At 40.3% G+C, this 27303-nt stretch overlaps 2 long non-coding RNA genes across 4 annotated transcripts in view; one reads left to right on the top strand and one right to left on the bottom strand.

The window, feature by feature from the left end:
- The first annotated feature begins 39 nt into the window (after nt 1-39).
- Nucleotides 40-21541, top strand: LOC138832040 (uncharacterized). Of its 3 annotated transcripts, none has more exons than XR_011373487.1 (4): nt 40-225; nt 10984-11117; nt 20408-20469; nt 21324-21541. It is a non-coding gene; the product is annotated as an uncharacterized lncRNA (long non-coding RNA). The 3 variants fall into 3 exon arrangements; XR_011373488.1 differs by lacking the exon at nt 40-225 and adding an exon at nt 5919-6014; XR_011373486.1 differs by lacking the exon at nt 40-225 and adding an exon at nt 10591-10646.
- LOC138832039 (uncharacterized) overlaps nt 1410-27303 on the bottom strand; it is a 51507-nt gene continuing 25613 nt past the window's right edge. Inside the window, exons 3-4 of the long non-coding RNA XR_011373485.1 lie at nt 7284-7460; nt 1410-5997 (exon numbers count right to left, since the gene is read on the bottom strand). This is a non-coding gene — a long non-coding RNA (uncharacterized lncRNA). The remainder of the gene's footprint in view (nt 5998-7283; nt 7461-27303) is intronic.

The raw sequence follows: 27303 nt of genomic DNA, 5'->3' as shown, positions 1-27303 counted from the left end.
CCTCTGCCAGGCGGAGCTCGGAGCCGGGCGGTGCGCCGGGGCCGGAAGGTGTCGACGGGGCGGCGCCCGCCTTCTTCGCTGGGTCTGAGCCTGGGCCTCGGGGCGAGCGCCCGGGAGCCCCCCAGTGAACATCTCCCGGTCCATTTACAAAATGCTAATAGTCGAGTTGTCCTTCCTCACGAGAAGTCAAAAGACAGGTCATTTTCGACGTCTGAGAGTCTAAAGGTAATTCCCTTACTAGTGACTAGACGCATCACCGGGCTGTATCTCCGTGGTCGCTGCCAAGAGGCCGTAAGGGCTGGATGTCTGTCAGCCTCATGGGACCAGAGACCCCTGGAGCAGTTCCACGCCTCCCTTCGCCTCACTAGATGGATGCAGACAAGTCAGAAGTTCACACGAAGATTTCAAAGAGGTCACAGATCTGCTAAAAAGCTATTTATGACACTCCCCACCCCCGTTCTTCACCACATGCGACTCTAAAATCTTTATGACATAGACTCAATAGCTTATAATTGAGTAATTAATGCCTTTTTTGTCCCTCATAGAATGTAATCTCTGAGGGAAGGCCAGTTATGTCTTGCTCATTCAACTGTGTCCCTACTCATAATACTTTGCAAGTCCCTGACACATTATAAATATGTTTTAGTGAAGTAAATAGTGAGTGGACTTCCTGTAGTGACTCATGATATGACTCTGGATACTTAAAGAAACAGGCTCTAGAAAGTTAGGAAAAACAGCAACATTGTTACTGACATCTGTCTGCTTTGGAGAAAGAAATAACCTACCAGTGTTAAAATGTTCCAGATCTCTAACTCTCACTCAAAACTACTTTGCTTTTCTTTATCTGGTCACCTAAGCAAATCTCTGGTACCCTACTTCTTTATTTCCAGTCACTTCCTCAGTTCACATCTTGTCTTCACTGCTCCTATCCTTCTTTCTTCTACAGCCTCCAGATGGAAGTTTAGGCCTTCATTTCCTAATCCATCCCTTATTCCAAGCCATGTCTGCCACTGGCTGCCAAAATAAGCTTTCTAAAACACAGATCCGACTGTCGCAATTACTTTCTTATATTCTCTCAAAGCCCTTTTATCTTTGGGATAAAAGCCAAATCACTTTTTAGATTGTCCTATCAGATCCATAATAACCAGGCCATGTTCTCTTTTATCATTCCCAGCACTCTAGTCATTCCTTTGTGCCCCAGCCAGAAACTAACTCTTACTTGCTTATTTTCTTAACTCCTTTATAATTTTGTCTTCATTGTTTTCTCTCCTAGGAATGTGTGGCTTCTTACCTGGTTACCATTCATTTTGCCTCAGTTCAAATTCTACTTTCAATGAGAAGCTTCCTGCTGTCTGATGTGTCTTTAAAAGTACTGAGCATAGAGGCTGTTTGTAATATTTAATGAATTCAAATATCAGCTTCCTACTTTTAGGGAATCAGATACATCTGTACACCATGATTTGGCTTCCCATTACTAAATTCAGTCTTGATCTTGTCTGACTCCTTTCTTTTGATTCTTCTCTTGATATCAGAAACACCATTTTTTTGTTTTCCTCCTTCAAAATTCTACCTCTAGTCGTCTATTTGACAGTCATCTTCTTTTACCAAATGGTTTCCAATGCTACTACTACATATTTGTTTAAATATTTATTGTATAGTCATACTGTTCTAAAGATACATACTTAAAAATTTCCAAGTCCACATTTGGAATCAGGTTATTTCCGCACAGTCATGTGTACCAAAGTTGCTTGATGTCTGAGGCTCTCTAATCTTCCCACTCTATACAGTCCTCAAGCATTCCAGCAATTCTTGAGGACTGAGTTACCATCTAAAGGGAGACTACTCTTGGGTTTGCAGTTCTTACTGGTTCATTCTCTGAAACTACAAACACAAACTTAAATTCCCCATCCAGAAAGATATAGATTTATAAGTTCACAGGCATCTTACACTCACCATAGAAAGGAAAAAAAAATTCATCCATTCTGTTCCTTCTTCAGCGTTTCCTCCCTCAGTAAATGTCACAAATTATCCACCAGTTGTTCTCACTAAAATCCCGACTCACCTCCCTTCATCCACCTCAATGCCATACCATTATTTCAGTCACCGCCATCTCTCCTTTGAATTTGTGCATTGGTGTTAGGAGTTGTCTCCTTGCTTCCACCTTTGGTCTCTACAACCCAGTTTTATGAAATTCCAGATGATCTCTTTGAAAGATAACCCTATGAATTTTTCAGATCACACCCTCCACCTGAAACCCTTTTGAGTCATCTTGTAGTTAAAGATGAAGTCCAATGTCTATAACATGGCTTCCCATGTCTTCAGAGACTTGCTGTATCTCCAGCCCTGCTCTGTCTCAGGTCTCTGTGCTCCTGCAGTTGTTCACCTTTTGTCAGCTCTGCTTCCTCCTCCCTCGGCATCTAGACATGCATGCTTTTCTCCCAATACTATACTCCTGCAGTCTCATTAACTTCCACTCATTCTTTCTATCTTGACTGGCATGCTATTTCTTGAGCCTTCCCTATTGCTCTGATCCAGTTCTATGTTATCATCAGTCTCAATCACCTGTTGCTTGCATTTTATTTACTAATTCCTGAGGGTAGAGATAAGACGCAAAAGGATGATCCTCACTACCTGTTCTTAGCATGCCCCATCTAGTAGGAAAGGAGAGACATTCTATTTGTCTTCTTAGCTGGACATGAACTTCCTATGGGCAATAACTAGAATCACAGAGATTGAGCCACAGAGTATCAATAGATCCAAGCAAGAGGAGTGTGACGAGTATTCTGGAGGATACCAGACATGGGAAAGGCTTTGAATCCTGGAAGGACTCCACACAGCTCATTGCAAGTGTAACTTGAATGTTTCCATGTGCACTGGTATAGACAAGTTAACACTGATGGACTATATTTGGCTAGCTTGCATGTTGAGACAGAGCCCAAGCCTCCCCAAATTCCCTCCCTAGTTATTCCTGAGAACTTGCAAGGTGTGTCTCACCTCTGTTACTGTGTGAGCCCTTTCATAAACCTCTTCAGCCTCTTTTCTGGTACTTGCAGCTCCTGTGCCTCTCACCAATGCCATATTTCCTTTGGGATGCTGAGGGTATGACTGAGTGCACCAGTTAAGAAGCCTTACCCAGAGTTTGATCCCAGTTAAGACTTAGGAATTATGAATGGATAACACACTTGTTAAGCTACCCCATATCATTTGAGACATAGAGTGCTTAGTTTGTTCCTCAGAAATCTCAGGAAACATAGTGGATATTTGGGATCATGTTGCTGCTGGATAGAAGGCTGTGCAGCTTTTCCTAATAATGAATATAAACTATGCAACCCACAGCTCATTATATAAGAGTTGCTCTTATACTCAATATGAGATTCCTTGTTGATGGAAAGAGACCTTAAAGGTAGAGTCAAGATACTCAGCCGGGCACCAGTGGCTCATGCCTGTAATCCTAGCTACTCAGGAGGCTGAGATCTGAGGATCATGGTCCAAAGCCAGCCCAGGCAGGAAGGTCCCTGAGACTTATCTCCAATAAACCACTAGAAAACCGGAAGTGGTGTTGTAGCTCAAGTGGTAGAGCACTCGCCTTGAGCTGAAGAGCTGAGGGACAGCACCCAGGCCCAGAGTTCAAGCCCCATGACAAAAAAAAAAATCAAATTCACCAACTCAAAGCCACTGAAAAAGACAGTATGATGTGCATTGTATCGTCTGAGCTTTAAGGATGTGAAGCTAAAAACCAAACCCACAATAGTGAGAAACTGATGGCATTTCTTGGAGGAGGTTAATCACAGTCTTCTCAGGATTGTGAGAGCAGAACTCATTCTTGAAACATGTCTCTGAGGAGTCTTCCCATATTAGCCTGTGTTTTCTCTGCCACAGACCCAAGTGTGTATGTGGTAGAGACCCATGGATCATAGATGCATTTGGGCACTTTCTTTACAGTTTTCAAAGCACTGCAGGCCCTTGGTGGCAATCCACTGAATGCCTCGTTATTTAAAGAGTTATTAATATCGGGAAAGAGAGTCAGTGTGGGCTAGGGATGGGCCTTTATTCACTTAGTTGTTGGCTTATTTCTCATCTGATAGATACATAGAAATAAAGCAGGTGAGAATGGTTGAAAATAGGCATGGCCTAACTAACATTTTCAAGGCAGCCTAAGCACCATTGCCTTGATCCATAAATGAACAAATCAAGCTAATAAACTATAAAATACATGCCACTCTATTTTGGCTAACACTTTCCCAATTCCGAAGGTCAAAGCTGAATTTAGAATGCTCAGATTCCTTGGAGTTCTCACCAAATATGGTGAGAGTAATTCTTTCCCTTAGCCTCATTTTCACCTCTTTCTCATTAGGCCATCAAGAGGGGACATGAGGGGACTTGAGGGAACATGTACCCATATGGAAATCTACCCTATATATCCAAGCCTCATCCATCCATCCTCTCCTGCAGCCCCATAAACAGCCTCTTGTGGACCACTCTTCAGGACTATGGGCAGACACACTGAACACAGGGACAATGTACTTCGAGGTGCTGAAGGTGACACAGAGCCATTTGAGCAGGAGATGTTGAGGTCCATAAAACAGGTCCTCAAATTGTTAGATGTAGACTTGGGAGGCCACCATTCCTTGTCTCCAGGGTTCATACTCAGTGCAAAGGACAAAGACAGAAGGGGATCCTCTTGCCCAGGCCAAGGAACAGCCTGTAGACTGTGCTTTAGCCTTGAAGAGGTGCCAGGTGACCTCGAGTGAGGGACAGTAAGTGCTGATATTCCTTACAGCTGGGCTGGGAAAAAGAAAGGCAGACCCAAGAAGAGGTTCATTTTCAGTTGGGATGGCAGAAAAGCTGATGTGATCTCCAGCTCTTAGACCAGACTTTTTTTTTTTCTCCAGGGCCTAGAAGGGGAGGACACAGCGTCATCTGCTAAGTGGAAGGAAGGTGTCATTGGCAAGACTCATAGCTCAGAGAGGACCTTTAAGACATTTTCTGGAAGGGTATTGGGCAAGCTAGATGCCATTCAACTTCTGAGCAGCCTTTATGGTAACTACAGTAGCAACAGCAACCCCTGTAGTCAGGCTTTGGGCCTTTTACACAGACACATCTAGTGCACTCAAGCTCAGAAAGTCTTTCTGCATTTTGGTTTCAACAAGTATTCCTTCTTTGCCAAGTCAGAATGAGAGAAAATGGTTTTATGAACCATTTTGCTTACTGGAATTACTTCTTAACTCCATGACTGTTAAGTAAACATCAATTTAGCCCTACAAGTGTAGCCTAGAAAGGCTGACAAAGGACTTCCCAAATAGTGGGGTTCTTAGCTCTCATTGTAAATAGTAGGATCATGCTCCCAGGGTGGCATTTTCCTTGCTCTTGCTACCCACCCTTGTGAGTCCCCTTCTGGGTGCTAGTGCTTCCTTTTTCTCTCCCACCCATTACTTAAAATGAATTATTATTTTAACACCTACTTTGTGCATACCATGGAGAAAGAAAACAATTATAATTACTGTAATTCTCTCATCTCTGATATTCTGTCTTTTTTTGCTCTCCCAAACCCTGCTAATCCCAGCTGTGACAACAGTTGCTTCTTAAGCTGTCAGCTTGCCTCTATCCCCCCATCATTTTGCTAACCCTGTGCTTTTGTTGTTGTGTTTGTTTTCATTTGCCATGAAACTTTGTTTCTCTCAGTTGTATTGGCATGTTGAGATAGTACTGGAGAAGGTCAGCCCAAAAGCTTTGGGAACAGCTGGCTATGGAATTAAACAATATGGAAACTCAGATGTTTGTTTTCTAAATTTGTGGGGGGAAAAATTCCCCAAAGACTCTGAAAAACCAAGACTTCTTCTTATTCAACCATGTGGTAATTTTTGCCCTGAAGTAGGTGAGCCAACCAGTCTTGCTCCCAGAACTCTAGGCCAGCAGGATCCATGGCTGACAGAGAAAGATCCATGGTGGGCAACAGCTAAGGCAGGACCATCAGCAATCTTCTTCCTGGGTATGACCCTGGATAGAACACAGAGGTTAGTGAAACAAATAATTCCCAATTCCCTACCTTGCCCAAGAAGGCCTGTCAGTTGTTTGGGAGAGCAGGGAATGGAATATGCTTTTTAATTTATTTTTATTTATCTCTTTTTGTTATTTGTTTTGGGGACAGCCTTTTTAGCCGTGGCTTGCCTAGAATCTCTATTAAACCCAGGCTGGCCACAGCCTCTTGAGGGATGAGATTATAGGCATGTACTACAATGCCCAATTTTTAGAAAAGTCTTTTATTCTATAGAGTCAAACTGTGTATGTACGGTGTCTTATGTCTTCTCTCTTCATCTTTCCTGTTTAACTCTTGCCCTGGAACATCTGAATGGTGAATGGCTTATGACCAGGTCCTGATGTCTATTTCTCCATCCCAGTCCTCTCAGGGCTCTTGGAAGATGAGCCTCTCCCCCAACTTGGCTTAGCTCCTGCCTTGGCTGTTTTGATCCCAATTCCTGGATTTATGTGGATAGTGGCTCTGGAGACTTGCCTTAGACTACATTCACTTTCATAGCTTCTTGACCCTGTTATGGAGCTCTTTTTGCAATGTTCTATTTTATTCTACACTAAGCACCTAAACATCTGATAAGGACTAGAGACAGTGTGAACAGAACAGTTTTTGGATTCTGAGATATGTCTCTGTATCTCCAATGACTCCACCTTGGGTGGAATCTCTTGGCTATTTGGTTTCTCTTCTTTTTTCCTAACTTCTGTTGCCTGTCCAATCTTTTACTGTTGTCATAACTGGGGCCTGTTTGGCATTGGGTCAGCCAGTAATGATAATGAAGAATCAACAAAGGTAGCAAGTTTCCTGGGCAGAGAAAGAACAAGATGGAAGTTCTCTCAGCTACAAAGTCCAACCCTAACAAAGGGTATCAGAGAAAACATTGTAGTTTCACTTCTTGCTTCAGAGAAAGCCAGCACTATCATGTGCCTACCTGGTTATTCCCCACTTATGTAATCCCTGGAAGCCAGCAGTTAGCCTTTAAACCCCAGATTGTGAGTGTAAGAGTGACTCAGTTCACGCACATCTGGCCCAAGAGGGGACCCAGATCACATGCAGATTGACTGACATTATGTTCATGTGAATTTGTGTGATTGTATTTTACTTTTGTTAATAGGTTAAAAATTATTTTAAGATTAAAATAGCACTTTATTCTTTAGTGCCCAGTGGTGTATTATTTTTTATTTTTAGTACTTCAGTTTACAATCCACAGGATATATTTTAAGTTCTTTAGTGTCACCCCTTATATTTTACATACCCAAGAGAAGTGATCCAATTCTCTGTCCAGCTGTATTTATCTCAAATTAGAAAATACTCCCTTGAACAAACCATCTTCCAGACATGACCTTCCTCTGACTTTCCTTCCTCTTCTGCTGTCTTAACCAGATAGACAGATTAAGGGCTTTTATGTCCTTTGACAACCAGGTGGGAATACCTGTAGGTGATAGATAAGAGAATATGAAATATAAGTACTTATTTTCCCAGATTCCTCTGGGAAGGGTCACCTAGAGTAAGCCCATTTCTCTACCAAAGGACGCAGTGGCCTTTGCTAACTCTATGTGACTTCCTCCTTCCAGATTTCTAGAATAATCCTGTGGAGTTATACTGTTCTTCTGGTCTTGTGACACTGATCCTATACCTTTCCAGACCTTTATTTCATTAAATGTCCCATGAATTTTCATAATTTGAGTGTGCTATTGATTTTCTGCCAAAATTCTTTGAAGTATTGAAATCCTTATTCAGAAATAATGGCAGGCTGAAATGTCACATCATGTGACATAAAGACAACTTGACATAATCTCATCACAAAGGAGCACAACGAACTCAAATGATATCAGAGGTGAGAAATCCTTTGATTTCATTTCAGGCAATTGCATCTCAAATATATTACTTATTTAATACACAAGCCTATAATGGACAAGAATCATATGTCTTGTGGCTACAAGTCCCATATTAAGATTGATTCAAGTCTTAAGTTTATAGAATAACTAGGAGTGAAGTAAATACAGTCAATATTGTTTTGAAACATAAATCACACATTGAGTCATGGGCATTCTTAAATCTTTTTTCCTCTTTTCCATAAACAAGAAAATGTTTTTGTGCCACTCTTATAAGCAATTCCTGTATTATCCCTACTGTTGGCCCTCAGTTCCATCTAGACCTGACTCTTCCCTGCCCTAGAGGTCCTGCCATACAGCTGGCCACTCCCTCTCTCTGCCCAGACCTACCTTGCAGGCACTTCTGCCCTCACTTCCTCCTCCAGACCTGCCTGCCACTTGGATAGGCGCAGACGTCATGTGCTCCCTCTCCCAGGGAGACAGGGGCCCTCTAATGAACCTTTTAGTAATCTTTCTCCTGTGCCTGCCTGCCTGCCTCTGTGTGATCCCCTTGGATGGTCATGAAGGAGTCATACATTTGGTGCTTGAAACCCAGATCCTACAATGCCTTTGCCAGAGGACCACCAAGGATTTTTACAACTCCATTATTATGATGGCTTAAGCTGACTAGTAAGTTTGGTGATGCCATGGTTCAGCCTAAGACCCAAGTCTGTAGAAGGAGGAAAAGTGTAGAAGGTATAATATGTCCTGAGCTCATGCCACATGACATGCCAAGGCCTGTGCCCAACATGTCACATGCATTACTACATTCATTCTCATATTGATCCTATTATGGGGCCTTGAGTCCCCATAATTCAGGTAGAGACTGTTTCTTCCCAGGATTCTTACAGCACAGGAGTTCTATGGGCTTCCCAGTTCTATGGTGTCCTTGTTGGGCCACAAAGTCAAATGGGTAGGCCCTTTCTTAGAGATATACAGAGGCTATACCACATAACTCACTTCCCAGAGTGACCTCCACTGACCAAGTTCACCAAGTGAACCCAGCATTGCTCAATAGTACCATGAGTGACATGCATCTTACTCAAATGACATGTCTCTCAGAAACTAAAACGTTGCACCAATATTATGCAAGGAAACTGATTCATCAGAATGTGTGCCTCTTCTTCCCATCTCTCTCAGGGTAACATTTGGTAATTCAAGGAACAAACCAGAAGCTGGTATCCATCATTAACAGAAGCCTAGGGGTGGCTCTGGGATTGCCATGTCATCAATGATCATGGTGTTCCACAGCAGCCTTTGTGCCTCTCTTGAGCTTCCTGTCTCTCCCAGGCCACTCTGTCCACCACAGCCCACCCAGCACCTGCGTAAATTTGAGCGCGGTTCAAAACAGTTGTCCGATGGCTGCACAAGTCTCTTCTAACTACTCAATTATTTCTTCATAACTTGAGTCCATATATATATATAATTTTTTTTGTCGGTCGTGGGGGCTGAACTCTGGGCCTGGGCACTGTCCCTGAGCTCTTCAGCTCAAGGCTAGTGCCCTACCACTTGAGCCATAGTGCCACTTCTGGCTTTTTTCTGCTTATGTGGTGCTGAGGAATCCAACTTCCCAGCCCTTGAGTCCATATTTAACAACAATGAAATTTAAATTTCAGTCTGTTTTTGCTGTGCTAGAATTATTTACAATGAGCCAGGCAGTTTCATACACTATCTTAAGGAAAGATAAAGTCTGAAGTTCCAGCAACTCCAAGTTCCTTTGCTTAACTTAGTGACAGCCTCTAGAGACTTTCTACAGGTTCATTCTACAGGTTCACTTTCTACAGGTTCACTCTGGGTTCATGGATCCAGGCATGGGAACAATTTGTTCAGCCTTCTTAAGTAGGCAGTTCCTCCAGGCTAGATCTTCCAACTCTGGATCCTTGCTGTTCCCTCCAGAATGCTCAGACTCTGCTCTCAAGAAAGCTGAGAGCTGGTTCTCAGCTCATCAAGGATACTCACTGCACAGAGGAAAGTGATCCTGTTCATAGGAAACAAGAAAACCTTCTTCCACTCTTAACCATGAGTTGTGTTGCCCCAGATATAGCTTAGACTGCATGTCTGAGTTGTGGGATGGACAGGTATTTAGTTCCTGATGACCCTCCTCGTCCCACTACTTAATATATCATACACATACACACATACACTCATATTGCAGACACACATACATGTACACATAGATTTACATACTTATATACACATGGCACACGTTCATCCTCTCACACACCTGTACAAACATATAGATGCTGTCATACACATGTATACAGACATACACAAACATTCAGCTATTCACAGTGGCTCTCTATTTTCCAGGCACCAGTTCTGATTTAATTCTTCCTATCTGTCTCCCTTTGATTAGAAGTTTGGGATGCAGAGGTCAGTGGCTATAGGACTAGTTTATCCCTATTACACTGAGGTGCTAATAGGTAAACAACCTCTAGTAATTGTGATAGGGTATGGTGGTACAAGCCTCTAATCACAGCACATAGGATGTTGAGGCTGGTGGATCTCAAGTTCAAGACCAACCTGGGTTACATTGTGAGACTCTTTGTAAAAAAAAAAATTCTTGGTCTTCAACTTTGAATGTAACTCAGTGATAACAATGTACAGCTCTGGGTTCTGCCCCAGCACAAAATAAATAGATAAGCAGAATGGTCATGACTAAGAATATGTCAACTGGTAGTTGTGGTGAATGTATTTGTAAGGATCAGACCTTTTCCTTCTCTCAGAATAGAGACCCATGCAAGGCAAAGATACTTTCTAGTTTTGGGGTTTTTTTTTTTACTTTTTATTTTTGTGAATTTGCTTTGTTGTTGTTGTTGTTGTTGAAGTCTCCACCACAGATGGGTGATGGGTGCTGAGTATTACTGCCGGAAAGAATGACTAGCTAAACAAATCCATTGACTAAAGGCACTGACTGTGGATAATGGTAAAAGTGAATGTAAAAATAGATGTTTTAAAGAATGGATTCGAGGAAGTAAGGAATAAAACAACTTGGCAAATTGCTAATGTTGTCTCACAGTTTTTTTTCTTCTCTCATTAATTCAAATATGTAAAAGAAGCCACTTGATTTTTATTTTTCAGCACAAAATGAAGACTTAATTTAAATTGATTACGGGCTCCGAAACCCAATCTTCTTGGCTGCTAGAGGACACAAACTCTCCTAACTAGAAAGCCCTTCCTCTTCCCCAGGACCCTCTACTACACAGGTCACATATGTAAGTACTGGGGAGAATCAGCTCTTGTTCTCTATCCCAAATAGTATTCTTAGGTCCTTTTTCTTTCACTCACCTTTGTATCAAAGAAGCCTTAGAGCAGGAATCTGGGACAGGGTGACCTGTGGCCTAGTGTGTTGTAGATCTCTCTGGTTTCAGAACCCCTCTAAGCGTGTGTGTGTGTGTGTGTGTGTGTGTGTGTGTGTGTGTGTGTGTGTGTGTGTGTGTGTGTGTGTGTGTGTGTGTGTGTGTGTGTGTGTGTGTGTGTGTGTGTGTGTGTGTGTGTGTGTGTGTGTGTATGTGTGTGTGTGTATCCATTCCTGCTGCCTTCCTTCTTCATGTTTGCATCCTAGAGCATCTCTCCCAAAAAATCAATGAATATATGGCTGGACTGGGCCTGTGTCTCCAGCTCAATGTTCAGGTAAATGAGGAGTAAATTTCAAGTGGGAAGGGAGGTGGCCTTTCCTTGATGCTGTGGGATTGAGAGGGGAGAGCCAAGAGACTGTCACACCCCTCCAGCACTCTGCCAAGCCTTGCACAGACAAGAGGGGAATGACATTTTAAATGAAATGTCACTGGTGCCCTAAAAGTCTAAAAGTAAAGGTTAACTGAAGATGTTGAGGAGTCAAGAATGGAAATTCAACTAAACATGTTTGAAAACAAAGAAAGGAGGTAAAAATAAAGTGATTTCCTGTTTGTGCTCCAGCTGGTTGGGCCAACATTACAGAACAACTCTCTTTAGCCTCAGGAGACTGAGCTTACTTAGTCAGGGGAAAAGTCCTTCTCTCTTCAATCTAATTTGAAACTACCTGACTCTGACCTATAATAAGCAGAGACTTTTGAAGGATAACCCCAGATAGGAATAAAGTTGGCCAACTCCTGTTCACACAAGAAGGAAGAAAAATGCAGATTATTCTCACAAACATTCATCCAGACACACCAGTCAAAAGCAAAAGGCCAGAGATCAGCAGTAAGTGGAAGTGCCTTAGAGTTTTTTAAGCCTTTGCTTGAAAAGAGGTATAATGGCTTCTTCAGCTCTCACACATCCTCAGTGGTCAGACCAGCCAGACTGTAAAAATAGAGCTGGTTGTCTGAGTACACCAGCATAAAAAATCCTGAGTTCTCCTTTAAAAAAAGGAGAAAGCTGGTTCTAGAAAGCAGAAGTAGCATGAAATGAGTCAAACACAGTTTTGAGGACTTTGATGAAAATGAAACTAAGAACTCTACAAACGGGCCCTCTGGCTAGGTTCAAACTATCCCCAGATATTGCTGTTGTCTGTGGAGGACTTTATGGAGTCTCTTGCTATTAAAAGGATATGTTTAGAGAATTATTTGAAAATCAGTATTTTTTTTTTTTTTACTAATTTTAAGTGTGTACATCTTACAAACAAGTTGTGTTCCAAAAGTAAATTTTCATGGTGGTTAGTTGGCATTCAGTATTCGGTTTCACATAAAAACCATGTAAAACTCTGCAATACATGTGAAATCACACTAGTAGAAAACAATACAACACAATTATGATAATGACACAATTATAAATATATGTATGTACATATACCTTTACATGTATATCAAGTAAGAGTATGTATTTTCAACAACATTGATCCAGTCACTTCTACATTTTGTCCTAGTACTTGAATATTGCCATTCTTTACGTTTGTGCTTCCTCCTGCATCTTGAAGGCTTATGCTGGACATAAAGCAAATATAACAAGAGGGGATGTGGAAAGTTTTGATGGAATTCCTGGCAAGTCAAGGCCACCCACGTCTGCCCTCCTGGACTTCCCAGAGCCACCTCCAGCCTCTTCCACTGCCTCTGTTTACTGACCACTTCCTGGCTACACTCCATCCCTAACCCACTCCTCTTATGTTTCTCTTCCAAATCCAGCATGGATGCTAGCCACACACAAAATATTAAGGTTAGGGAAAAGCAGGGTTGATATTAACACTCTTCCCCTCCTCCCACATCCCCCAGGGCTTAAACTCAGGGCCTGGGCTCTGTCCCTAGCCTCTCTATGCTCAAGGCTAGCCCTCTACCACGTGAGTCACAGTACCACTTCTGGCTTTTCTGAATAATTTATTGGAGATAAGAGTTTCATGGACTTTCCTGTGTAGGCTGGCTTTGAACTTTGATCTTCAGATCTCAACCTCCTGAGTAGCTAAGATTACAGACACAAGCTGCAAGTGCCTGGCTGATATTTTCACTTTTAATTTCACTAAAAAAAAATTAATCTTAAAAAATGAATGTTATAGGTGCTCAATACCAAGTTATTACCAATCTAAGTGTATGTGGGTGGCACTACATTTGGGCAGAAGATGTACATACCCATTGTACAATAAGTCTCTTTCTATAGCTAACCTGGGAGCCTCCATTTATGGCCACCGATCAGATGCCAAGGACCAGTTACTTAATTTGTGGATTCTAAAACAAGATGAAAATATGGGGATTCTTTTTCTAAATCTTAAGAAATTCAAGTCAATGACATTTCTCTTCCTGAGATTTGCTCTCTCTCCTCTGTATCATGAAAAAAAAGACTATACTCAGCCCTTTACACACATTTGCAATTTAATCCTAGTGTAACCCTAGAAGTTAAGTAATAATGTGTTTGGAATCAAGATACATACATACATACATACATATATATACACACACACACACACATATATATATATATATATATATACACACACACACATATATATATATATATATGAGAGAGAGAGCACAAGAAATAAAGGACAAAACGGCAACAATAACAAAGACCTACCCTCCATCCTCTTGTGTTTTTCAACTTTCATGCTCTAGGCAAAGCTTGAGATAGTCTCTGTATATTAGGGCAAAATCAGAAGACCTCCATCTCTAGTCTGCAACATATCTGCAAGAGGGGTCTTCTGGGAAGTGTTGTTTGTCCCAGATTAAAACCCTATAATGCTCTCTACTGCATGGAGAGTTAAGCCCAAATACCTTACATCAAGATCCTGCTCAGTTTGGCTCTCAACTACTGTATTGTTCTCAGTTCTCCCTTTCCCCCTAAGTGAGCTTTGCTCCAAGATCAAAGCCATATGTCCACTGCCTCTCGAACATATCAAATGTACTTCTACATCCTTGTTACTCCCTCAAGCTGGAATGTTACTTCACCTGCGTCAATCTCAATTCTGTCTCTCTTGTTCAGCTCAAGTCTGCCTTCCTTTGTTTCCTGGCATGTGTCTGGTGCTGTTTCATTTATGTTGTTATTTTAACCTATCATCTTGCTGTCCCAATGAGACTTATGATAGATAGTTTGCAAAACAGTCACAGTAATTTATCCTATTACTGGATGATTAGCTTGCATGTGAACATGAATTAGTTTACCCAATGGAATGTTAGAGAACTGTGTATGTGAAAACAATCATGTAAAGAGCCAGGATGAGAAACAACAAAGATCAGTGATGGATCATGTCAGCTGAACAACCAAAGATGAACCATCCTGTTTCAAGCAGCTGACCAATTACTATATGTGAAAATTAAATAGTCCTAAATCACCCAAATGGACTAAGCCAACCTAGCTAGCCAGGGAATTGTAAATAAAATAATAAATGCTTATTTTTATAGTGAGTATTTTGAAGGATTGCTTGTTACGCAAGGCTGCCATATTTTAAGTGCTTAGCTATGGCCCATTCTGAATTCTCAGAATCAAGGTTTGCAGATAAGACAAGATCCTCAATAAATGTCTGCTTTTGATTATAACAGAGTACAGAATGCTAAGAACTGAGGTCTGAATAACAAGCTTAGCCTTCCGATAGAAAAGCAATCTAAAAAATACCTGGATTGTAATATTTAACATTTACATGATCCAACTGGGTATTATTCTGAGTACACATGAACCTATCTGAACTCTGCGGCATTTCTATCTGAAATTCCCTTATCTTACACAACAATTCAGCTACAAACTCATCAGGCATCACATGCTATATTCAGCTGATGGACAGCAGAAATGGGTTATCCTGTGACAGCAGTGAGCTCTCACAGACCTTCTCATTCCTTCATCTACTCAGCAAACCTTTATTCCACTCCTGCTGTGCTGGTATAACCAGGAATGAGGAAATGAGCAAGCCCTGACCCTGGTGCTCAAGAGGCTCCAGGCCTAGGGAGGAAACAAGGTATCAGAACACATCTAAGTATCCCGACTTAAGCTCAACAACAAGACAAGTTACTTGCACAGCATCTTGTTGTTGAGACACATGTCCTAGAGGTTCATTTTTTTCCTAGAAAACCAACCAACCAACCTAAAGCTGATCATACTATTCTTTGGCCTCTTTCACTTGTGGGAATCTATATATGTTTTCCTAAGGCTATTAAGTTCATGTTTTCTTAACCAAATTGAACTTTTTATTAAAAAGACCAGCAAAAATAAATAGTCTTCACTAACTCCTTCAGAGGAGTGATACATTCTATGAAGTATATGAAATTCATAACTTCATGAAGGAGTTAGTTTCAAGTAGGTCTTGGGAATCACATACTCTGATGACGTCCATACCTCAAACCATGTGGCCCAAGAACAAAAGGACATATGGTGTCTTCCACAGTCTCAGTAGTATCCTGCCTGCTGCTGAGGGCCTGGCAGTGGCTCCCAGATGGATTATAGTAACAGTTACAGGCATTGAGTGCTTACCATATGCTAATAGTTTTACATACTTAATTCTTTTTACTCCTATCAGCAACCCCAAGAGACAGGCATAATTAATGCTTCCTTTTTTACAAATAGGTACTGAAGCACAAAGAAATAACTTGCCCAAGGACACATAGCTATTAAGTAGCAGATCTGTGGCTCCAGCATTTTGGTCTACAGCTTGTATGACTTCAGATCTAGTCTGTTGACAGACCTGTTAGAAAACTTCTTCCTTAATTTTCCTCCAACTCACTTCAGAACTTCCTCAATCCAACAATTCTTTTTATTGGTGTTCTTTTGTTGTTGTTGGTGGTGGTGGTCATGGGGCTTGACTCTGGGCCTGAGCACTGTTCCTGAGTTATTTTACTCAAGGCAAGTGCTCTACCACTTTGAGTCACAACTCCACTTTCAGTTTTCTGGTTAATTGGAGGTAAGAGTCTCACACACTTTTTTTGCCCAGGTTGGCTTTGAATTGCAATCCTCAGATCTCAATCTCCTGAGTAGCTAGGATTATAAGCATGAGCCACCAGCACCTGGCTCCAGCAGTTCTTTGAATGATTAAGTAGTCTTATACTATTTACATGACTGGAAATGCTTTGCTATGGTCTGAATTTGATTTGTTTCCTTAGGGCTTAGGTACTGGGAGTTTGTTTTATACCATGATAATGTTAAGAAGTGAAGCTCAGATAGAATTAATATCTTTCTCAAGGGACTCTGGTTAGTTCTCACGAGAGGCTTGTTATCAAACAGTAAGACTGGCCTTTCCTTTCTGGCTTACTGTTTCTCCATAATATCTCTTATGGTGCTACCACCATAAGGCCATACAAGAGGGGTAGATTCAGCAGAAGCAGAAATGAATTCCCAGCTTTTGAACTTTCAGCTCCTAAAACTTGCGTGCAAAATAAACCTCTTTTCTTGGTATCCAGCTTTAGGGAATGGACTAATACATGCTAAGTATGCATCTCTTTATTTCTTGCTTGCTTTATCTTTTTAAAACTCAAAACTAATAAGAGAGAGCCTGACCTACTCTCTCTGGGAAGCTTCTGAATAGGAAACTCAGCAGAACTGTCAGCCAGCACTTTGCTGACACCAGCTCCATTCCAGGCTGCAAGTGACTTGGGAGAATCTGAGGATTCACTGGTGTTCATATCCTCCCAGCTGGCAGCCTGTGTGGAATATCAGCTAGCTGAGTCAATGAACCATGAGACAGGGAACCACAAGATGGGGGAACAACCTCTCATGTTAGTCCTGTCCCTGCCTTTTCTACTTTTAGTTATTGATTTGAGAACAGAGAGCTAACGTTCTCTACCTAGATAGCATCTGCAGCCCCTCTACTTCCCTTCTTGAACTGCTGCCCTTTATCTCTGGGTGGCAGTTGGCCTGATGCTATTTTAGATGATGGGAACTTCTTCGCTATGGCTAACCCCCTTTTATCTCTTCTATCCAACGCTACATGTCTCCTTTTTCTTGCCCCCACTCCCACATCACACAACAAGACCTTTTTTCTTTGGGGACATGTTCTAACCTTGTAGGAATTTCCTCCTAATTCAGGTTACTTTTTCTGTGTTGCTCCAGTCTACTGCTAGTAAGGTTTTTTCAGCAAGGTTACATCTCCCCTATTTTTTTGCATTTGTTGTTTTTTTATTATTATTATAAAGGTGATATACGGAATGGTTATAGTTACATAAGTCAGGTAATGAGTACATTTCTTTTTGGACAGTGTCATCCCTTATATTTTAAAATGGGAAATCTGCCTTCCAAATCTTGTACTTGCCAAATTGCCCCTGCCCTTTAGAACAAAAGATACAAACCCAGATTCCTTAACATGTTTAAATGTTTTTGGTTTTGCTTTCTTATATTTTTCTTGGAGACAAGGTCTCACTATTTAAGATTGGTCTTGAATTGTTGGGTTCCAATGGATCCTTTTGCCTCACTCTCCAAAGTATATGGGTTTACAGGCATGCATCATAGTGATAAGCCTAATGTTTTTTTAATGTCATCTATTATATTAATTCCAGATATATATCCATACATTTTCCTCCATAAAGTGTATCTAGTTTAGTTAGTGTAGGGTAGACAAGTTGAATGAATACTTATGCAAAGGTATTGACAGGAACTGACTATTGAGGAAGGAATGGTTTAAATGGAGCCTCACTAGGAGGGGAGAAGCAGAGTAGAAACCTGCCCCTAGGAAAATATCCAAGCTACACAGGTTAGGCGTGTTTGAGAAGATTTCGGCCACTGAAACTCTGTCTTGTACAGGATTCTGCTCAGAAGCTTGCTCCAGGAAGTAGGTTAACCCAAACAGTGGCCTGTATAAATCAGACTACAAAGTGAGGGAAGGCCATGAGAGGCCAGCTGTCGGAAGCACTGACCAGGACAGAAACTGTGATTGGAAGGATGTTGAGGAATCTACAGAAGTACTCCATGAGACTATCAGAGTGTATGTGGAGCCACAGAAACGAAGGGACAAAGGGTGAATAAATGTAGCAGTGATTCTCACTAGATGCTGTTGAAATGAACTATGCAATTTGTGGGTGGCGATCGGAAGGAAAAACTGGGAGAGAGCAAGGGAAGGGGTGATACTGTTCAAAAAGAATGTATTCTTCACCTGACTTAAGAAAATTTAACATCTCTGTACATCACCTTTATAATAACAATAAAAATTAGCACAAACAGGAAATAAACATTTTTTTTTTTTTTTTGGGTCTGGTTGTGGGGCCTGAACTCTGGGCCTGAGCGCTGTGCCTCAGCTCTTCAGCTCAAGGCTAGCGCACTACCACTTGAGCCACAGCGCCACTTCCGGCTTTTTTCTTTTTGCTTATGTGGTGCTGAGGAATTGAACCCAGGGCCTCATGCATGCAAGGCAAGCGCTCTACCACTGAGCCACCTTCCCAGCCCTAAACATTGTTTTTATAAGAAAAAATAAGAGGGAATATCAACATTTGAACATCAGTCACATACAAAGGACACCTAAGCCAGATTACAATAGAACCAATCTAGTAAGAACTCTTCTCCCTCTAATCTCCCCTCCTACTTGGGCCAGCCATGGGGAAGCTTGAGTGAAATTAGTTGGATGGAATAGGGCTGGGGGGTTGCAAGTTAAGGAAGACAAAGAAAGGGATGGCCATTCACATACTCCCTTACCCACCGCCCTTTCCTGGCCAAGCATGGGGCAACAGGAGGAGTTTAAATTGGGTGAAGGATTTGTGGTTCGATACAAGACGAATCTGGATTTTAAAAAAATACTTAAGTGTGACTGTCAAGGTCTGGGAATGTTTCTTAATTTCTTCTTAGAGTGGGGAACAGGATGATTTGATAGTTATTTTCCAAGCAGTTAGTATGTGAGTGAAAAACTATTTCATAAACTTTATTCATTCCAAGTTCAGCTCAAGCAATGGAAGTTGCTTTTTAATCTTCCTGAAACTGGAATTGTACATGCTTCTAAGACTTGCAGACCAAGAAGATATTGAATTCACTGGATTCAAGAACCTGAGGGCAGAAGTGCTGGGCACATTTGGAAATATATATATATATATATATATATATATATATATATATATATATATATATATTCATCCATTGGACATTATGTCAGTCTCAAATACAAAATCAAAGGACAAAGAGTAAGATCTAGAATCATCTCGTAAATTCTTGTCTTCTTGTTAAACGCTTATCCTGTATTTGAGACTAAAATCATGAAAAAGCACTCATTTGGTTCCAAGAACCTCTGCCTTAGAGCCCTCCTCTAGGGTTCTTCCTGGGTCTCCCTCCTTCACTCCCTTATAGCTTTACAGCCTCTGCTCAGATAGTTTAGACAAAGGAAGTCCTAAAGCCCAAGATATATTGTAATATGTTCTGTCTTTCTTTCCTGTTTTTTATTGAATCTCAGGAATTCTGGAGAACCAGAAAGTGTCACACTCACTCCCATAGATCAAGCACATGGGCTGAGTTTGCCTTGATGAAACAAAATATTCAAATCCTTCAGGGAAAAAATTTGGAACATACAAATAAAAATTATGAAGAGGCTTAGAATTTCTTCAAGAGAAAATACCCCAAGATGGATGTATTTCAATTAATGAAACTATTATAAAAATAACATAGGACCTAATTATTATGTCAGAACAGAGTTAACTAATCCAAGTAAATGACTACATATCAAAAAGCCGTTTTCCATTCTAATTTTAGTTCAGTAGCAAATGGTTAGAGTTAACCAGTTACTCTCATCGAATGCAACTAAAAATTATAGGCAGAACATGTAGGAGAGCTATCTAAGGACTCTGGGGCAGGGCAGGAATGACAGTAGGAATATTAGGGAAGAAAACCAAAATCTCAAATGGGAGTGATTCATGAGAAAAATTCCTTTTTAATCCTCCTCCCTACAAGGCAGTTTCAAGAAACCCAGAATAGTGTGGATAGAAAGAACTCCAAGAAGCACCTTTTCTCTCTCTCTCCCTTCCCGCTCTCTCTTTCTGTCTCTGTCTCTGTCTTTCTCTCTATTTTTCTCTCTCTCTATTTCTCTCTCTCTACCCCCCCCTCTGCTTTAAGGATGGGAAAGACATTCACAAAGGTCCAAGACGATGGGGAAAATTCCTCCTACTTCTTTTTGTTAGCTATTTCCATCATCACTCATCTACCCTTCCAGGTAACCTCATGGTGGTGACAGAAATGACAGGAGCAGTTGAACAAGCAACTGAAACCCCGAAGGTAAAGAATCCTTCTCTCTGACCAGAGGAACTCTAGTCCCAGAATCTGGGGAAATTTAAATCACATTTTAACTAAATCTATGGTACTGTTACTGGATCAGTGACCTGTGATGCTTCAGAAAAGAGATCTCCTAAAGGGAGGAAGCTTTGGTCTGAGTTCTTGATGTCAAAAAAGAATGTGAGCACCTATTGAAGAAGAGACCAGGAAAGTTTAATTAGCAAATCAAAGTAAGGAAAGATGGAAAGATAGTACACAACCCAGACATGGGTGTGAACATACTGGATAATAGATGCAATGAGTCCTTTAATATCATAAGTATTTATGGAGAAAAAGTAGGTCATGATTTGTGCAAATTCACCTTAGGATAAGTGTTCTGCTTGGTTCTGACACCTGGTAATTCTTGTTGTTGCACTTTTTTTTAATCAATTAGACACAGAGATTTCAAAGCTGGTCTGCTCACTAAACTTGGGTCATTGTTGTCTGGGCATCTCTTCAAAACAAGAATGGATTCTGTTGTGTGCTCCCTTCAAGATAGGTCTCCATCCCTGAGATGATAAGACACTTTTCTAGCGCTTGTTTTCCAGGATAACTGTCTTTCTTTACAATAGCTTTGCTCAGTTCCCAGACAGCACTATTTATTTGGGCAAGCAGGCAAGGTCAGAGGAAAAGAACTGCTTTTTTAAAATCCATTTCCCCTTAATACTGTAGTGTATGAGGGAGTATAAGGCATAAAGCAAAGAAAATAGTGTTTATGTGTTTCTAATAGAACTACTCATTCATCCACGGTTTGTCTCTGAATTCTGTTCCTCATTTTCCCTGATCTATCCTTTCTCACACCCACTATGTCGTTTTAGAGGCAACATGCAGACAGAAATGTGCCACAAAGTACAGAGACTAAACTTCCACCTTTCTAGACAGAAGACCAAGGGAAGAGGTACTGTGTCACTACAATTATGAAGAGAAAACTGAAGAAGTCATTGTTATAAACTGAAGAAGGCAATGTTATAATAAACCTAGGTTCATACCTGAGCTATGAATTGCTTGGTTCTGACCATGGACATCCTATTAAAAATCTTTGGAATCTGAATTATGAATGAGACTGACACCCATACTTGTCTCTGAGAAATAAATAGATGGGGCATATATGACTATCACTGAAAAAAATTGGAAAACCAAGCTGTCATTAAAAATCATAACCCAAGTATGGAGTGTGGGCCAGTGCCTACCATGTGCCAGGTCCCAGGTCCTCCATGTAACAAGCCAATCAACCAACTAAACAATCAACAACAACAACAAACCCCATAACCTACTAAAGCCAGGTCAGGGGTAGTGTTCTAACCCACCCATTTCCTGATGAAACAGGAATCAAAAGAGAGAGAGAAAGGAAGTGAAAGAGAGAAAACCAAAAAATCAAAAGAGAGAAAGGATACAAAATAGAGTATGTAATCACCAGGAAAAGTTGGAATTTCTACATTAATATCAGACACAGACTGCAGAGGAAGATTACTAGGGATAAACAAGAACATTACATAATTATAGAACGATGATTCTCCAAAAAGACATAGCAAACTTAAATGAATTTACACACAGCTTTACAATTTATAAAACAAAAATGAACAGAACTGAGAAGACAAAGAAATCCAGAAATATAATTGGAAGTTTTACCACTTCTTTGTCAGTTATTGATAAAAAAACAAAGTAGATGGAATGCTAGTGAAAAAAAAATATACAACTGAAACAACTAGACCAGGTGACACTTAGAGAAGCTTCATCAAGATATATCCAGAGTTATAAAACAAACATGAACCAAAATAATTTAAGCTATATACTTTAATGGACTTGAACAGCAAATAGTAGACATATAAATGGAAAATTTTGATATACTAAGAAATTAAAGCACTTCTAAATAATCATATATGAAAGAAACCTCAGTAGTTGTTAAATGAATGAATGTGTTAGAAAGCAGAAGCTGGGCAGCAAAACTGTGCCACTGGAGTCTTCCTCTCTCCTCCACATCTTTTCCCTATTACAGTTTCAAAGATGGAATTTTCTCCCTCTAGCCTGTGGGCTTGACTTTGTGTTGGTGGGGGATGGTTGTCAGGAAAGTGGTGCAGAGCCCACTAGAAGACACTACTCAGAGCCTATCCCCAAGAGTGAAGGGAGACAGGAGTCGTGGTTAATAGGTGTGAGCTCAGTTGAGGTGCATGAAAGCCAATAAAGCCTCTTTTAAGACAACTTTACATATTAATAATATAAATGAATTAAGAACATATCCAAAATTTAAAAAATTCGAGTTAAAATTCTTTCAGTTTCCAACACATTCAACTACTCAAATAGAGCTATTATTCCTTTGAAATTTTTTTGTCTATGATGTAAAATAATAGGAGAAAATTAGTTCAAAGTTATTGAATATATAACCTATTATAAAATTATGCTTAAAGAATCAAAATTAGGCAATTAGAGCCATATTAAAGCATTTTGGATAAGAGCCACTTAGGCCTTTTCTTTTCTTTCCTTTTTAATTTCTGGCTCACAAACTTATAAGAGCACTTCAATTTTTAAAAAATAATTTTCCTAATTATAATCATTGTACATATTCATCAAAGTAAAATTTGAAGAAACAGAAATGCATAAAATAAATTTAATACCACTCTGAGGGGGACCAAGTGCTAGCCTCAGTGTATCTTATTGTCATACATTTACAATTTTAAGTTAATATTATGATTACCCTCTATAGTAGTTTTTAAAAATTTTTATAGTATTTTTTAAACTACCATATAATTTTATTTTGAACAAAAGTTTATTTATATATGTACAACAGGCTCCAAGAGGGCACTTCATTCTATCTATAGGTGGAAAAAGATGTTTTTGTCTTGGTGGGGTGGGCCTTCACTGAAAGAATTATTAACTGACAATAAACTGTTCCACCAACTAGGACCTGGCCCTTTACATTTCACCATTTATTCTAGATGAACAATTCTTGCTGTGTCTATCTACATTTACTTTGTAATCAGGAGTAAGCCCCACAACTTATCAATAGATGCTTGTCTCTCCTCCAGTGTTGGGCCATTCAGATATTGTTGAATACAACTTTCCAATGGCCTTCCACAAAGTTGTAACTTTTGCAGTTTGATCTCTTTCTCCCTTCCCTGCTCTCAATTGATAAGCAAAAAAAAAAAAAAAAAATCCTTAGCCTGAGCCCTTCAGACTCTCCAGAAGAAAGTAACCATGAAGGGAAGGTTGTGGTTGTCACCCAGCCAGCAAAGTATGGGAGTGGAATGCAGAGAAATGCGAAGTAGAGAGATGATTAGAATCAAAGCATGAGATAATAGAAATGTTGTTGGGAATTTCCTCAACACAAACAAGGAAATACAGTTGAAGTGAGTTATAAAATTATGATACAGAAAAGGACTTAAATGAATGGTCATGGGAGGACAGCATAGGTGTCTTATAGTTCACTTGATTTGCTCTGTTGCCAATGCCTGTTTATCATCTGCAGCCACCACTGTACCTGCATCCCTTCCTCTGAGCCTCAAAGTTCACAGGACTAATTATGTAATTGATGGGGCCCATTGCAAATGGAAAATGTAGGGCTTCTTATTCTAGATGTCTTTAAGACAAAGCATTAGCAGTTTCTTCCAACACAATTTCACAGAAGACCTCCTTCCCCATATGACACTAGAAGGGAATAAAGATTTAGAGATACACAAGAATCCACATGGTAGTTCTTGACCCTGAAAACAAACTTACAACCTTCTTACTGAGGGTTTATGAGAGCATCCGAGAAGTTCTGGGGAAACTTTTGCCCTCTTTTCTCTGGACTTTCTTTTTTTTGGGGGGGTGGGGTCCGGTCATGGGCCTGAACTCTGGGCCTGGGCGCTGTCCCTCAGCTCTTCAGCTCAAGACTAGCACTCTACCACTTGAGCCACAGCACCACTTCTGGCTTTTTTTTTCTGTTTATGTGGTGCTGAGGAATCGAAGCCAGGGCCTCATGCATGCAAGGCAAGAGCTCTACCACTGAGCCACCTTCCCAGCCCCTCTCTGGACTTTCTTAGATGAGTTCCCTCTCTTCATCTACTAGTTGATTGATTTTAGTCAATTAATTAATATATTTTTCATGGATTCATTTATTTTGAACTCAACTAAAGGCCTGCCACCTACTAGGCAGATGCTCTGCTACTCAAGATACACTCTTAGCCCTTTTTGCTTTCAGGTTGTTGTCTCATACTTTTTTTGGACTGGGGCCACCCTCTGACTGGGATCTTCCTATGTATGCCTCCCAGTAGCTGGGATTACAGGCATGCGCCTGGCCCATCTTTTTACCCAACCTTTATAAAAATGTGCTCAGATTTCTGGTCCATTGCCCTCTTTATTGTTATAGTCCTCATAGGTGAAACTGTTCTTTATTTTCTATACTTTAGTGGTGTTTTTAGGAGGAGAAGAAACAGTGGATGGGATTGATCTGTTATTATCACAAAGGTACAAGTAAGAAAGGTAATGACTATGAAAGACCAAGGACAACACTGAGCCCGCAGCAGACCTTGAGTGAAGTTGATGAATGTAGTTCTGGACCCAAACTTCCTGGCTACTATTTCAGCTATGTCTCTTAGCAGCTGCAGGCTCCAGTCCTGTTACTGATTTATCTCTTAGCTTTCTTACTATACAATAGGGCTATAATGATAATACACACCTCATAACATTGTAATGTAACAAAGAAGTCTGTGAAGCCTGAAGCAAGTGAAGAATTTCCCCTGAAAAAGAAGCAGCCAATGGGGTTTAGAAAAATCAAGGGAAAGGATCTTCATAAAGCCAGGTCCTCTGCATGAATGCTGAGGACCTAGCTTCCTGAGATGACCTTGGCACAGATTCTTGCAGAACTAGTTACTTCTTCCACCTCTGAACTTTCTGTTGAGCTTTTATCCCCTCCTCTCCCTTTCCTTTGGGCATTCAAGTCCAAGCCTTCAGGTCTAAAGGGTCCAGATCTCATGTGTCTTTCTGGATGTCCAGCTCTTAACCAGGGATATTAGCAACTGAGCCCCCAGTGCTTGGAGTGTGCTATACAAGGAGTTTTTGCTTACTGATGACAGAAATACAGATAACAGAAAGTTAAGTAAAAAAATGTTTGGATTAAAGTAAATAATCTTTGATAACTCAAGGTAGAGCAGGCCTCAAGGACAACAGTGACAGATTCTCTGTCACTCCTATCTCAGCATCTACTTGTATGTGACTTTTAGTCTCTTATACTAGTCTATATGCTAGAATGCCATGGTCACTAGAAATTCAGGGCTAGATCCAAGTCAACAGCCACATTGTCTTCCCCCACCTTATTTATGACTTCTTGAGGTTATCTAATATTGTTCACAACACTAGAAGGTAAGTGTGGAAGGTAAGTGATTTTTTTGAAATGTAAAGGCAGCAAAGGAGGAGGAGTCTTTACATACCAAGTGACAAGGTAAAAAAATCAATGAAATCCAAGAGGAAGAAACCGAGTAAAGCAGAATTCTGTTGGCACAGACTTTTGATCTCAGTCTACCCAGGCAGTCATGAAATGAGCCTGGAACTCACAAGCACTGGAAATATTCTGCAGCAGAGGCAATTGACTGTAATGCACCTGAATAAACAAAGACTCATGAGATTTTGTCCTCATTTCCCCTTAATCAAAAGCTAATCCTCTTCTTAAAGGGGATACTTATGTTTCTGAGCTCATATTTTTCCTGCCAAAAAGTAAGTACTATACTTTTATATTTTTCTGACACGTTTTGAGAGGAAAAAAAATTTTGAGAGGAAAAAAAAATACTAGATATAGTAGAGGAAATAATACATTTCACTCAGAGAAGAGAAAGTAGTCAAGTTAAGATTCTAAGGAAGTGAATATAAATTAATCCTGAAACAAATGTTGACTAGAAACAAAAGGTAGCAGAGGGTTGGGGATATCGTTAGTAATAGAGCACTGGCCTCAGCATTTGTGAGACCTGCATCCCAGATCCGTTACTGGAAAGAAGAAAAAAGAAAGAAGAGAAACAACAACCAAAACTGGTGGTAGAAAAGAAAGAGAAAGTGAAGAATCACATAGTACTAGAGAATTAAAACTACAAATGAATTAAAACTACAAAAAAAGTAACAGTGAAGATAGGTAAGTAGATGGACGGATGAATAAATGGATGGGTAGATTTCAAGCATTACCAAAGACTTGTGCTACCTTCTTAGATGGTATAGTGCCAAATAGATCTTATCTCAGATCCACTCAACTGATGTTCATACATGTTTTTATATAAAGACAAGTTGTATTGCTTTAAGAGGATAAGAAATAATTTTTCTGCAGAATAAGCAGAGCTTTATTTTATTAAGTGATGGATCAGGCAAAAGTAAAGAATTAATGCATTAATGTTAAGATTCTGTTGAAAACTAGGAGAATATTGAAAATAGTGAAGACATTGGTTAACATCAAGAGGAAATACACCGAGGAGGGAGTGAAGGTGCTTTAAAATGTCATTAGTTTAGAAAGCATTTTAATATTTGTAAATTATTAGACAGGAGGCCCCAAACCCTCTTAAATACTAGTGGTCTGTTTTTTCAAGCTACCTATGAGATGGTGTGGGTTTCCCCCCAACCAATGATGAGTTTTCCAACTCACCAGACTCTGATTGTGTTGCTGTATTCAATTCTGATACTATCTATCTAGAGTTAACATCATATCCAACAGTTTAAGGGCTCAGCCCCAAAAGACTATCTCTACTTCTGATTCCCATACAAAGTCTCTGTCACCTGTACTTTCATCTGTCATCTGTACTTCTGACCAACCAGCTATAAACCAGGGTTTCCACTATCCGTCCT

Source organism: Dipodomys merriami, unplaced genomic scaffold (genome assembly GCF_024711535.1).
Source record: "Dipodomys merriami isolate MVZ:Mamm:240054 unplaced genomic scaffold, mDipMer1.0.p SCAF_2, whole genome shotgun sequence".
Lineage (NCBI taxonomy): Eukaryota > Metazoa > Chordata > Mammalia > Rodentia > Heteromyidae > Dipodomys > Dipodomys merriami.
Note: the sequence above shows the minus strand (reverse complement) of the source record. Positions and strands in the feature narration are given on the sequence as shown.